This window comes from Schistocerca cancellata, chromosome 1 (assembly GCF_023864275.1).
Source record: "Schistocerca cancellata isolate TAMUIC-IGC-003103 chromosome 1, iqSchCanc2.1, whole genome shotgun sequence".
NCBI lineage: Eukaryota > Metazoa > Arthropoda > Insecta > Orthoptera > Acrididae > Schistocerca > Schistocerca cancellata.
The window spans coordinates 1049992956-1050008448 of NC_064626.1; the positions used below are offsets into that span (position 1 = coordinate 1049992956).

General features: G+C 44.8%; 1 protein-coding gene and 1 non-coding gene across 2 annotated transcripts in view; one reads left to right on the forward strand and one right to left on the reverse strand.

The window, feature by feature from the left end:
• Nucleotides 1-15493, forward strand: part of LOC126090494 (uncharacterized) — a 687867-nt gene that overhangs the window by 479972 nt on the left and 192402 nt on the right. The gene's annotated exons all lie outside the window — the stretch shown is intronic.
• Trnal-uaa (transfer RNA leucine (anticodon UAA)) lies at nt 4059-4141 on the reverse strand. Its single transcript has one exon. It is a non-coding gene; the product is annotated as a tRNA-Leu (tRNA).

A 15493-nucleotide genomic window follows, 5' to 3' on the forward strand; every position in this document is an offset into this window, starting at 1 on the left:
TAAATCAGTCGTTGGTCCGAAGCTGTTTGAACATCGCAGAGTTTACGCAAGCATGGTGTGCCCTTCGCGCTATCCGTTCTGAGAACTGGCTTACATATTCAGTTAACGCGGGAAACCTTTAGTTACAGGTGGAATCCGAATTAGCATTTTACGCATACGCGAAACATTACCCTAGGTGTGACTATATAATTTTGTTATGGGAGCTTCCCTTGACAGACGTCTTTGACGCATCTTTGATGTTTACTGCATATTATTTGGAAATAAATGTAGCTCTCTTCAGAATACTTGCAGCCGTTTTTGGGTTTTGTTTAAAGCCTCAGAAATAGTTCCTAATGTTACCAAATTTGCCTTATAAATCAGTTGGTATTTTAGCTGCTACGGCCAGCGCGGGTAAAAACCTGTGACACCAGCTACTGAGGATTCGGCAGTAATTTGCGAATACGGAAAATCGTACGCTGCGGCGGCAATGCTTAATGTGAAATATATGGAAATTCAGTCTTAAGTCACAGAGAATACGGTTTAAAGCCTAAAAGATTATTATCTACGCAACAGAAAATCACATTATACATCACTCTTCGTTTAGAAGCTTAAAAAGAACTACTGACTTTCGGCAGCTGACATGATGCAAACAATCCGCTTGTGTTTGACTGTACACTATTACCGTTCGGAGGAGATTTAGGGAAGTTCCTCTGTTGTTTGACCGGTAGGTATGTACAGCAAACAAATGTCTCATGTTTCTCCTGCTTAAAGCGGACACAAGAGATCTCAGAAGCATTACAGTCATACACAGCTTTTCGAAACCCCGTAATTGTTTCCCATTACGACGCATAAGTTTGAAATTTGTCTCAAAGGTGTCTGCAACCTACCTCTGTAATGGTGCAAAAGCAGGGCGCTCTGTGACGTCATCCTCGAGCTCGACGACGGCTCAAGACACCATTGTGTCCACAAATTAAAAAAAAAAAGGGGGGGTCATAGCTCAGAAGCTCATTTGAGGTGTAAGGTGGGTTAATGATGTCACATTGGCACCAAATTTCACCACAATTATGCCCAAAGCCATGTCACCCTCTGCGATGGGTGTCAGAACTGCGACACACGGCGTTGAAATCACGCTATTTTCTTGTGTGTGCCCGAGGAAAACGTTTCAGACAGAATGGACACGGAAAAGCTTCACGAGGTGGCATAAAGGACAGCAATGGAAACACCCTCTCCCATGGGACCTTCTTTCCCACACACTTCGCGGTCGAGAACGAAATATCCCAGTGCGATGAGCGACAGAACAAAGTTCCTGACAACGTTCGACAACTGAAAACGCTTCCGCCCCCCCCCCCCCCTCCCCCAGACGATTCGACCCTGCACTAAGGACACTGTGGGGTTGCAGCCCCCATTGCATGTGATATGACACCTTTTGAATTTAGTGCGACTGCAATTTTTGCGCTGGTATACATGGTGGAATCACTAGGGACCGTTCAAAGCCATTCGACGAACTCTGAAAGTCATCCAAAGCAGCATAGGGTGTTTACGGTTTTCAGCTCTCCTGTGGCGTGATCATGGAAGGGGTGCACCACTGACATGTGCGTGAACAAAGCGGGAAGGGGTCCCTCTAGAAACTCCCGGTTGGGCAACCCATTTGACACCCCTAAGGTGGGGTTGCTTGCTCTCCGGTGCGAGGAACAGCTCCGCTGAATGGGTGTTTAAGACTCTGGCAAGTACCTTTTTAACGAGCTCAACAAAGTTAGGTGGGTGACAGCGAGGATGTCGCCAAATTGGGGGTCTTAGAACGACCCCTTGCCGTTTTATTGATGCACATCCCATTTTTGTACTCCTCTGTGATCACGCCACAAGAGGGCGCGAATCAGGAGGGTTGAAAAACCATAAATATCCTATGCCGCTTGGATGATGATCATTTTTGTCGAATGGTTCCGAACGATCCCTAGTGATTCTACCATGTATACCAGCACAAAAATTGCGGTCGTATTACACTCCAAAGGGGTCAGATCACGTTCAATGAAGTTGTAGCCCTACTACGTCCTTAGAGTAGGGTTGAATCGTGGGGGGGGGGGGGGGGTTCGGCAATCGAACGTTGTCAAGAACGTCGTCCTGTTGCTCACTGCACTGCAGACTGTCGTTTTCAACCACAAAAATTGTGGGAATCAACGCCCGAAGATAATTCGTGGTTTCACTGACGCTCTTTGCGCCACCTCCTGAGGGTTTTACGTGTCGATTCTGAGAGGCGGTGCGTCTGAAACGTTTTCCTCCGCCACCCACAAGAAAACCGTATGTTTCCAACGTTGTGTTGCGATTCTGACCTCCATCGCAAAGGCGTCAAAAGAGGGCGTGAAATGTCAATAAGAGGGGGGTGTGATGACCTTGCCATTGTGTGAAACGCCAATGATGGCCTTGCGCATAGTAGTTGTGAAATCTGATGCCATGTGATATCATTAACCCGCCTCACACGAACTTCTGTGTTGTGTCCTTTTTTACACAAGGATCCTAAAAAGTTTTTTTGCACAGTGTATTTGTTACAGTAGTTTGGACACACAGAGAATCTGTGGGAGGTGTTTAACAAAAGAGGAACAACGTGAGACCTTAACTTTTCCCGGCGAATTGAATGTTCAAATAATTTACGGGTTTGCTGCCCGGTGACGTCGTCGACCACCGCCGATATTTCGGCAGGAGCATACCCTGCCATTCTCAAGGCGCAACTGCAGGGAGGAAGCAGTGTGCAAGGGAATTTAATACCTCGGGTCACAGAGGAGAAACAAGGAAGATACCACACAGAACAAGTAACCGTAAAGTCAGCACACAAACAAAGATAACCAACATCAGAAATATCGATAGTGACTATTAATCAACAGGTGAGGTAGCCCTAATTCTGTCCCTCTGTTTTTTGATGAGAGACAGAGCCGGATTCCAAGCAGCATTTAGACAAAGTCCACCATCTCTATTTATAAGATTGCTTGACAGTTTGATTTCAACAGCTTCCTTAATGACATTATCCCAATAGCTGGACGTGCAAGCCAGAACCTCCGTGTTGTTGTATTCCATAGGATGACTGGTGTCAAGGCAATAGCGGATTTGCTCGGCTGTTGTGAGCGTGTGTGACGCTTATGTTCAATATACCGGTCTTCCACAGTCCTGATTCTCTGACCAATATATGACATGCCACAACTGCAAGGAATACGATAGACACCAGACACTACAATGACTTTATCTGAGCTCTTTGAAGATCTTTTTTGACTTTCTGAACTCAGTGCTTATTTTTCGGTCGTTCCATACATTTTCAAAGTTTGTGGAAAAGTCTTGTTGGCAGTCTATGGATACAACTATAAAATTTTAATTTTCTTTTTCGAATGTCTGCTGCTGTTTATTATCATTACCATAATCATTATTATTACTTACCAAGTTTAGGATGGGTTTTACCATATAGTCCTTGTACAAATCTTCTTCCTGAGGAAATGTAACGTGGAATTGCTTTGGAAGCCTTGTCACCGACAATCACAGAAGTTTTTCTTTCCACTAAACCTCGTTTCGTATTGTTTCTTTCTGTTCCAATAACACGCCTAGTTCTTATGGAATAATTTTTGATTTTTTTTGTTTTAATTCAAAACTTTCTCTGACCTGAGAGATCTCATTGCAGATTTTTGTGTTTCCTTAGCATCTTTCTTCTTTGGGTCCATCCGTCTGACATCATTTGAGTCTCTCTTCTTCTTTCCCAATCACAGTTCTTCCAATAGTGGTATGCAGCCTCTGGTAAGAGTTTTATAATTCATCAAAATTCATATAACACTCAAGATATTAGAAATGTAAGTTATGCAATCTATGACAATAACCTAACTAGATCGTTTCCCAAGAACGCCATGTCGGTGGTCGAAATTCTTGAACTGTAGATTCAGCTTTGCCTTTATTGTTACCACTGTGTCCTGCTCGCTATAAAGATTTCAGTTCATCCTTAGCCTTCAAGTCACCCGATTTTGACATCTACTACCGTTCCATGCATAATTCCATTTCTATTACGCAATTCTTCTTTGAATCTTTTGTCCACTATATTATTAAAATTTTGCCAGGTGTGGGGTTCGAACCCACGCTCCCTCTCGGGAACCAGAACTTAAGTCTGGCGCCTTAACCGCTCGGCCAACCTGGCTGACGTCTGAAACTATTCATATCTTCGTTGACATGGGAAAGGCCAACTGGGATACATGAATCATTCCTTCACACTGCTACGTCTTCGTCGAACTCTCTCTTGCGTAACGCAGGCGGGACACGTTTAACGCTAAATATAACTATGAATTCATTGTGCTCATTGTAGGAGAAAGATTTAGCGTGGTTCTGACTATAATTTGGGGATACCGCTGCTCTTGTTGATGAAACGTCAAAAGCTTGTTTAAATATACGTTAAATGAGTAACATGAAACGCATGCCGTCTGACGCTCTGTTACTAAGTAGCCATGAATGCCCCGACGATTTCAATGAGAAGATTTAAATTTTGTTGACAATGCTCACGAAGACTAAAGACTGTCAAAAACACAAAATCTTTTAACTGAAATTGATCAACCTGCATAATTTCTTTAGAAAAAAAAGTTGACATTCCACAAAAACTCATGCAACTTTTCTCTCTACGCGTAATGTATTCCAACAAAATATGGGGCTACGTGATTCTATGAAAGGAACGGTCATAAAAACTGGACGTGTCGTGCTGCCTAATTGGAGGCGCAGTACAGCTCGACGCCAACGGTTTTCGTCCGTCAAGAATATGCGGAACTTGTACCCACAGCGCCGTTTATACGTCTACTCGCTAAGAGACGAAGGTAACAGTCAGCAGAAATCATTGCTGTACGAGATATTACAGCTACAACTTCCCTGATTTAGCGCAACTGTTAGTGGCAGAGTGTAATCTGCGGTTTTCCAGTCGTCGTATCGTAGCTCTGCTGAGCAGCAGTAGGCGTTCTAATAAAGGAGACATACTCAATAATGGTGGCAAATTAATAACCTTTATACCGGCTCCAATTAGAGGCAGTGTACAAGATCGCGTAAATGGCATCGTAAATCAGCGTCCCTTGATACTAAGAAGGCTGCAGTTTAGCGATTTCTCCTCCGCTCGCCAAACCATGAATTTCCGTAATGAATGTATCTCCTCGATCTGTCCTTGAAGTCTCTCTTCCTGATTTAGAGAAGGAGAGAATAGAAGCTTTAGAAATGTGGTGCTACAGAAGAATGACGGCTTTAGCGCTTAGTCAGTACAATTTAGCAAGCGTAACGCTCTCACAGTTCTGGGCATGACAGTTTTCTACAACAGTGCAGCATACAGAAGGGAGAAAAATTGCTCCAGATACATAATTCACAGCCTTATAAGTACATTAGAATGTTATGGCGTCACAAAAATTCTGCGAACTGGTATCTTACCGGAAACAGAGTGTCAGCAGGAAATAAGCTTGTACTAATCTATCAGTCACCTATTTACGTGTAGTGCTCCACATGGTTGCATCTTACGGCGGAATGACGGAAAGAATTGCTTCAAAAATCTTTTGCAGGGGGAAGAGGGTAGTGTTCATTGCATTTTCTACCGTCACGGAATCATGTGGAAGGCATTCTTGACGGAATGGTTTATAAATCTGTGTTCGTAGATCCACTTTGCGTATACTTAATGTCAGTCTTTCCGTCATTCCGCCGTAATTAACACAGATGCAGACACAACAGGCCTGCCTGATCCCCAAGCTCAATTGCAAGTGCAGACGGAAGTGTCAATCTTAAAGTAACTCGGAAGATATTTATGACACCTGTCTGCCTGCCCATGGTTTACCTGCAGGATACGCTGCTATACCGCAGTTTGTCTTTCGGCTTTGATGCACCATTGTAGTCGACGTTCACTTCGATATCAACGGCACAAGTAGCTCTGCGACTTCCACGATGCATTGTCATTTTTAGAATAGCGCAAAGGCCAAAACTGCAGTTGTGAATAAAGCAAATATTATAGCCACGAGTACCAGCTAACACAATGACGGAAAAAAATCACAATACAAAAAAATAATTAACGTATAGTAATGAAATTTCGGGAGTACATTTATCTAGGTAAAATATTTAAGTGATTACCATTGCAAGATCACAGAGTAATATAAACGCAAGATAAGCCACTGCAAATGTGAAATGCTGGTACATGAATAACCAGTATAACCGCCACAATGTTGGTTGCAAGCATGCAAAACGTGCATGCTTGCAACCAACATTCTGGCGGTACAGGTTCCGGAGGTCAGTTGGTTGGATGGAGATCCACGCCCGTTGCACTTGCTTCGCCAGTACTGACAAGGGAACCTCCCCATCGCACCCCCCTCAGATTTAGTTATAAGTTGGCACAGAGGATAGGCCTTGAAAAACTGAACATAGATCAATCGAGAAAACAGGAAGAAGTTGTGTGGAACTATGAAAAAAATAAGCAAAATATACAAACTGAGTAGTCCATGCGCAAGATAGGCAACATCAAGGACAAAGTGAGCTCCGGAGCGCTGTGGTCCCGTGGTTAGCGTGAGCAGCTGCGAAACAAGAGATCCTTGGTTCAAGTCTTCCCTCGAGAGAAAAGTTTACTTTTTTATTTTCGCTAAGTTATGATCTGTCCGTTCGTTCATCGACGTCTCTGTTCACTGTAACAAGTTTAGTGTCTGTGTTTTGCGACCGCACCGCAAAACCGTGCGATTAGTAGACGAAATGACGTGCCTCTCCAATGGGAACCGAAAGCATTTGATCGCACGGTCATAGGTCAACCGATTCCTCCACAGGAAACCACGTCTGATGTATTCAATCCGACACTTGTGACGGCAGGTGCGTCACATGACAGGAATATATTGTCGACCCACCTAACTTGTGCACTTGGGTAAAAAGATTCTTCTACCTTGCCCGATTTAGGTTTTCTTGTGGTTGTGATAATCACTCCCAAAATTTCAGGACATGTTCTGATTTGTTTGGACATATGCAGGATTTGACGGTCTACACACGGAAAAATTTGAAAACGTTAAAAAAATGTTTTGACAGAGCAGAGGGAAAACTGTGCGAACACAGATTTATAAACCATTCCGTCAAGAATGCCTTCCACATGATTCCGTGACGGTAGAAAATGCAATGAACACTACCCTCTTCCCCCTGCAAAAGATTTTTGAAGCAATGATAGATTGTTCGTGGTCCGAATATTTTACCAGTCGCAGCTCAGCAGCAGTGTAAGTTCTACATTGCCGAGCAAATTCTAGTTCTTTCCGTCATTCATGAAAACATAACAGTTTGTGACATTAACTGCAACAAATGAATGCAAAAGTTTTACAGTCGCACAGTTTTCCCTCTGCTCTGTCAAAACATTTTTTTAACGTTTTCAAATTTTTCCGTGTGTAGACCGTCAAATCCTGCATATGTCCAAACAAATCAGAACATGTCCTGGAATTTTGGAGAGCGAAGTTGATTATGTGTGAGTGCCTGAACTTTTATAATTGTCTGAAAATAAAAAATTAAACTTTTCACTCGAGGGAATACTTGAACCGAGGACCTCTCGTTCCCCAGCTGCTCACGCTAACCACGGGACCACAGCGCTCCTGAACTCACTTTGTCCTTGGTGTTGCCTATCTTGCGCATGGACTACTCAGTTTGTATATTTTGTTTATTTTTTGCATAGTTCCACACAACTTCTTCCTGTTTTCTCGATTGATCTGTGTTCAGTTTTTCAAGGCCTATCCACTTTGCCAACTTATAACTAAACCTGAGGGGGTTGCGATGGGGAGGTTCCCTTGTGAGACTCTTAATGCTGGTTGTATATGACGATGGAGTTGTCATCCGATGATGTCCCATTTGCGCTCGATTGGAGACAGATCTGTGATCGAGCAGGACAAAGCGACATGTCAAAACTCTGTAGATCATATTGCGACATGTCAAAACTCTGTAGATCATATTAAGTTGCAACAGCGATATGCAGGTAAATGTTATCCTGTTGGAAAACATCCCCTGGAACGCTTTTCATGATTGGAAGCACAACACGTCGAATCACCAGACTGATGTACAATTTTGCAGTCAGGGTGCGTGGGATAACGATGAAAGTGCTCCTGCTGTCATATGAAATCGCACCCCATACCAAAATACCAGGTGTAGGTCCAGTATGTCTAATGTGCAGACAGGTTGGTTGCAGGCCCTCAACTGGCCTAACAAACGCACAGCCATTACTGGCACCGAGGCAGAACCAGCTTTCATCAGAAAACAACTGGCTTCCACCCTGCCCTCCAACGAGCTGTCGCTTGGCACCATTGAAGTCGCAAATGGTGGTGGTTTGGGATCAGTGGAATGCACGTTACAGGGCGTCTGGCTCGGAGCTATCCTTAAAGTACCTGATTTGTAACAATTCGTTGTCACTAAATTCTTGAGCACCTTGAGGACCATGGCTGATTGTTGAGGGATAACGAGCTGCCTCTCAGAACCACCGATGATGACTCCACATGGAATCTGGGACACCAGTGCCAAGACGGGTACGTAGGAGGGCGAGAAAATCAATCCTGTGGCAGGGACCAGCCGAGTTCATAGGGAACATTATCTCGTATATACGTACATGCTATAAATGCATGCTATATTGGTGGCGAAAGGATCGCAGTCATCAGTGGCGGCCCCCTGTTGCTACCCTACAGGGAGAATAAAGGCGCTCTTCAATAGAAACTTCGTCTCCCCCACACTGGGGGTAATTTATTGAGCCGGTCTCCTTGGGGGTGGTGGAGCTGCGTAGGAGATACGTGGGATGGAGTTGAAGGGAGGAAGATGAAAGCTGCTGTCTGTGTGGTGCCAACTGCTGGTCAGTTTGCTGCTGCAGGATGCGCCAGTCATACGCCAAACACGATGGTCTTCCCTCTCGCTAGTGTCGGCACGCGGCCGTCCGTCTTCTTGCGGCTGAACATTCTCGTGACCAACGCTGCCAGCAATCAAGTTCAGTGGCTGCATTCCTGCCAGTTCTTTCTGAAATATCGCAGAAGGAACATCGAACTTCTGGTAGCTCTGTTGCATAACCCCGTTCAAATGCAATGAGTTGTTGATCATGGCGTTTTTGTCGCCTTAAGGGCTACATCTGCATCTACGTCATTACTCTACTATTCACAATAAAGTGCCTGGCAGTGGGTTCAGTGAACCACCTTCAAACTGTCTCTCTACCGTCCCACTCTCGAATGTCGTGCAGGAAAAACGAGCTCTTAAATATTTCTGTGCAACCTCTGATTTCTCTTACTTTATTGTGATGATCACTTCTTTATGTAGGTTGGTGCCAACAGAATGTTTTCGCAATAGGAGGAGAAAACTGGTGATTGAAATTTCACGAGAAGACCAGTCGCAACGAAAAAAAGCCTTCGTTTTAATGATTGCCACTCCAATTCACGTACCATGTCTGTGGCAATATCTCCCCTATTTCGCGATAATACAAGACGAGGTGCCCTTCTTTGTACTTTTTCGATGTCATCCGTCAGTCCCACCTGATGCGGATCCCACACAGCACAACAATACTCTATAATAAAGCGGACAAGTGTAGTGTAAGCAGCCTCCCCTGTTGCACCTTCTAAGTGTTCTGCCAACGAATCGTAGTCTTTGGTTTGTTCTACCCACAACATTATCTATGTGATCGTGGAATTTAGGTTATTTGTAATTGTAATCCCTAAGTACTTAGTTGAATTTACAGCCTTCAGATTTGTGTGACTTATCGCGTAATCGAAATTTAGCGGATTTCTTTTACTACTTATGTGAATAACTTACACTTTTCTTTATTCAGCATCAATTGCCACTTTTCGCACTACACAGAAATCATTTTGCAATTCGTTTTTGTCATCTGACGACTTTACAAGCCGGTAAACGACAGCATCATCTGCAAACAATGTAAGAGGGTTACTCAGATTGTATCTTACGTCTTTAATACAGATCAGGAACAATAGAGGCCCTATAACACTTCCTTGGGGAACGCCGGATATTACTTCTGTTTTACTCTATTACTTTCCGTCTGTTACTACGAACTGTGACCTTTCTGACAGGAAATCACGAATCCAGTCGCACAATTGAGGCGATATTCCATAGGCACGCAGTTTGGTTAGAAGACGCTTGGGAGGAACGGTGTCGAAAGCCCTCTGGCAATCTAAAAATATGGAAACAATTTGACATCCCCTGTCGACAGCACTCATTACTTCATGAGAATAAAGAGTTTCTGTGTTTCACAAGAATATTGTTTTCTGAATCCGTGCTGACTGTGTGTCAATAAATCGCTTCCTTCGAGGGGCTTCATAATGTTCGAATACAGTATGTTATAAAACCCTACTGCGAATCTACGTTAGTGATATGGGTCTGTAATGCAGCTGATTACTCCTACTTCCCTTTTTGGGTATTGATGTGACTTCAGCAACTTTCCAGTCTTTAGGTACTGATCTTTCTATGAGCGAGCTGTTGCACATAATTGCTAAATATGGAGCTATTGTAACAGGATACTCTGAGAGGAACATGATTGCTATACCATCTGGACCGGAAGCCTTGGCTTTATTAAGTGATTTAAGCTGCTTTGCTACACCGACGATATCTACTTCTACGTTTCTCATCTTGGTAGTTGTTCTTGATTGGAATTCAGGAATATTTACTTCGTCTTCTTTGCTGAAGGAGTTTCGAAAAACCGTGTTTAGTAACTCCGCTTTAGTGGCATTGTCATCAGAGACTTCACCGTCGTTATCGCGCAGTGAAGGTATTGATTGGTTCTTGCCACTTATGTGCTTTATGTATGGCCAGAATCTCTTTGGGTTTTCTGCCAGATTCCGAGAGAGAGTTTCGTTGTGGAAATTATTAAAAGCATCTCGCATTGAGGTACGCGTTATATTTCGAACTTTTGCAAAACTTTGCCAATCTTGGGGATTTCGCGTTCTTTTAAATTTGGCATGCTTTTTTCGTTGCTTCTGCCACAGCGATCTGACCCATTTTGTGTGCCATGGAGGATCGATACCTTCACTTATTGATTTAACTGTGTAAGTAGGCTGTCTAGGTTTTTATATTGGTAACGCCACGTAGCGCTCTGTATGAAAATCACTGACTGTGCTGTGTGCAGTCTGTGGCTGGGTGGCATTGTTGTAATATTCGCTATTGTAGTGTTGGGCTGTTGGCTGTTAACAGCGCGTAGCGTTGCGCAGTTGGAGGTGAGCCGCCAGCAGTGGTGGATGTGGGGAGTGAGATGGCGGAGTTTGTGACAGAGACAGTAAATTTGTAAGACTGGATGCCATGAAGTGATTATATATATATATATATATAATGACTTTTGAACACTATTGAGGTAAATACATTGTTTGTTCTCTATCAAAATCTTTCATTTGCTAACTATCCCTATCAGTAGTTAGTGCCTTCAGTAGTTTGAATCTTTTATTTAGCTGGCAGTAGTGGCGCTCGCTGTATTGCAGTAGTTCGAGTAACGAAGATTTTTGTGAGGTAAGTGATTTGTGAAAGGTATAGGTTAATGTTGGTCAGGGCCATTCTTTTGTAGGGATTTTTGAAAGTCAGATTGCGTTGCGCCAAAAAATATTGTCTCTCTGTTTAAGCACAGTCATGTATAATTTTTCAAAGAGGACGTTTCAAGTGGTATATATCTCCCAACTGCCGTCGATACTATCTCTTTGAAATCATTCCACATCTTTTCTGTGTTTAGATGGTCAGATCGGAAAGAGTGGAGATTGTCTCTTAAAAAGGCGTTAAGAGCATTTTTATCAGCTTTTTTTTTTTTTTAAATATATGTCCTTTTGTGTTTCTTTTTGATGGTTGTGGATGTTACGGTATTCAGCCTAGCAGTAACTGCCTTGTGGTCGCTAATTCCTGTATACGTCATGATACTCGCAATTTGTCCAGCATTATTTGTTGCTAAGTGGTCAAGTATTCTTTCGCAACCATTTAGCTCCGACTGGGCTCATGAGCTAATTTTTCAAAATAATTTTCTGGAAAGCATTCAGTACAATTTCGGACGATTGAAGAGCTTTAGCACTGTACGTGCTCCCGCATACGTGGAATTATGTGAAAGAGCCACTCTCACAGAGGCGGAGACCGGTATGTGGCTCACGAGCCGCAGGTTTACCGACCACAGGTCTATAGGAAATAGGTTTGTTGTACCGCAACACTGTGGCTCGTACAGAGCACGCTGTCCCATAGTGATGCGTGTGTGGAACCAGTGGATAGAATACTCGTATTTTAGAGACAAGTGGGTAGTGGACTACACAATGGGACCACAGAGTGGGATGTCCAAAATCATCTCTGCATGGCGGTAACTGACTAAACAGTTTTGACTCGAAGTTAGACTACAGCAACGAGTGTGGAACTTTTTGCGTCGACGGTTCGCCAACGCCTGCTGACATATGCCAATGCGCCTGCGTCCATTTACAAGAAACCGTCGAAGCCTCAATCAGCTCATGAACGCCGTCACTTCCGTACTGAATGGAAAAATGTTTTCGGACGAGTCACGCTACAACTTAACCTCTAGTCATGGCCACGTACGTGTTACACGCTACCGTAGTGAACGTAATCGGACAGATTGAATTGTTGAGCGGCATAACAGACAAACGCCACGTTTGATGGTTTGGGGCGCCGCTGACAACAAGCGATCTCACCTCTTACGTATTGAGGGCAATTTGAACAGTAACCGCTACACCAGGGAGATTTTAAGAGCCCGAAGCGGCAGGCAGGACACGTGTCATACATTAACGGAAAAAAATCGGAAAGCCAAAATGTAATTATTGTAGGGTAACGAAATTTAGGGAATACATTTGTCTAGATAACATATTCAAGTAATTAACATTGCAAAGTCATAGGTTAATGTATGACCAACATAATTCATTACGAAAGTGAAATTCTGGTACATTAATAACCGGTGTAACCGCCAGAATGTTGAATGCAAGCATGCATTGTCTTGTACAGGTGCCTGATGTCGGTTTGTTGGAAGGAGTTCCATGCTGGTTGCACTTAGTCGGTCAATACAGCGACGGTTATGGCTGGTTGTGGCTGAAGCTGGAATTGTCGTCCGATGATGTCCCATATGTGCTCGATTGGAGACAGATTTGGTGATTGTCGAGGAGCAGGTGACATGTCGACACTCTGTAGCACATGTTGAGAAGCAAGAGCTGTATGTGGGTAAGCGTTATCTTGTTGGAAAACATCCGCTGGAATGGTATTCATGAACGGAAGCACAATAGGTCGAATGACTAGACTGACGAACAATTTTGAAGTCAGGGAGAGTGGGGTAACCACGAGAGTGCTCCTGCTGTCATACGAAATCGCACCCCGTACCATAACTCTGGAACTGGGTCCAGTGCACCTAGCACGCAGACAGAATGGTTGCAGGCCCTCAACTGGCCTCCTCCTAACCAACATACCGCCATTACTGGCACCGAGGCAGCACCAGCTTTCATCAGAAAACACAACAGACCTCCACCCAGCCCTCGAATGAGCTCTCGGTTGACACCACTGAAGTCGCATACCACGGTGGTTTGGCGTCAATGGAACGGACGCTACAGGGCGGCTGTCTTTGAAGGAACAGTTCGTTGTGTCACTGTGGAGCCAACTGCTTCTCAAATTGCTGCTGCAGTTGCAGTACGATGCGCCAGAGCCATAGGGTGAACACGGTGGTCTTCCTTCTCTGTACACACACACGTGCTCGTCGAGAGCCCGATCCTCTCGCGACAAAATGGTTCAAATGGCTCTAAGCATTATGGGACTTAACATCTGCGGTCATCCGTCCCCTAGACTTAGAAGTACTTAAACCTAACTAACCTAAGGACATAACACACATCCATGCCCGAGGCAGGATTCGAACCTGCGACCGTAACAGCAGCGCAGTTCCGGACTGTCAGTGTCAGTGTCGTCGTAACTGCCGTCTACTTCATATCTGCTGTGCAAGCAAGCTACGTTAATTTAAGCATTAACTGTATTTTTCTTACTTGTCACTTCTTCTTCCGTGTGTTTTTGCTTTTAGGAAGATTTAACTTTCGAGTACTAGTAATAGTGTTCCATAGATTTCGTGTCTGTTTTGAATAGTCAGAGAGAGTCCCTTTAGTCAGCTGTAGTGCCAGTAGTGCTAGAGTTTGTTTTGAATACAGTCGAGAGACAGGTAGCGCTTATTTTCATTCTTTTCAACAAGAAGTGTCTAGTAACCACAGTTTAATCAGCTATCAGCCGCCTTTAGTGAATTAGCACTCTAGTTAGTTGATTAACTCTCTACAGTAAATTCATTTCTTAGGATGGATAGGATGTGTGACTGCTGTGTACGGACGCAGGAGGAGCTGGCCACTGTTCGCAGACAGCTGAGCGTGTTGATGGCCGCGGTCAGCCGTCTTCAGGCTGCTGCCTCGGAGTGTAGCGGCAGTGGGGAGTCTGGTGCGTCGTATGGTACACCCCAGGTGTTACATGCTTCGCCCACGGTCCCTGCTGTCGAGACATCTTCGCGCGTACCGGGCACGGTTGGGCCACCCTCTCCCCAAGGGGAGTGGCGGGTTCAGCGGCGTTCGCGGCGCACGAGTCGGAGGGTCAATGTGGAGGCTGGCCGTGTGGCATCGCCCGCTCTGCCTGAGAGTGGACATGTGGCCGCTCCTTCAGCAAGGTCCGAGCAGGCACACGGGGGGAGGCGTTTATTAGTTTATTGGGAGCTCCAACGTTAGGCGGGTGATGGAGCCCCTTAGGGAGATAGCGGAAAGGTAGGGGAAGAAGGCCAGTGTTCACTCTGTCTGCTTGCCGGGGGTCTCATCCGAGATGTGGAGGAGGCCCTGCCGGCGGCGATAGAGAGCACTGGGTGCACCCGACTGCAAATTGTTGCTCATGTCGGCACCAATGACTCCTGCCGTCTGGATTCAGAAGTCATCGTCAGTTCATACAGGCGGTTGGCGGAGTTGGTGAAGGCGGAAAGCCTCGTTCGCGGGGTGGAATCTGAGCTAATTACTTGCAGTATCGTTCCCAGAACCGATCGCGGTCCTCTGGTTTGGACCCGAGTGGAAGGCTTAAACCAGAGGCTCAGACGATTCTGCGGAGATCTGGGGTGCAAATTTCTCGACCTCCGCTATCGGGTGGAGAAATGTAGGGTCCCCCTGAACAGGTCAGGCGTGCACTACACGCAGGAAGCGGCTACTAGGGTAGCGGAGTGCGTGTGGAGTGCACATGTGGGTTTTTTAGGTTAGAGAATTCCCTCCCTAGGCCCGACAAGACACCTCCTGAGACGCGACAAGGTAGTACTAGGCAAAACGCAACAGGGAATAACAATATTAATGTGCTAATAGTAAACTGCAGGAGCGTCTATAGAAAGGTCCCAGAACTGCTCTCATTAATAAACGGTCACAACGCCCACATAGTAATTGGGGACAGAAAGTTGGCTGGCTGAAACCAGATGTAAACAGTAATGAAATTCTAAACTCAGATTTGAATGTATACCGCAGAGACAGGCTGGACAGTGAAGGGGGAGACGTGTTTATAGCAATAAAAAGTACAATAGTATCGAAGGAAA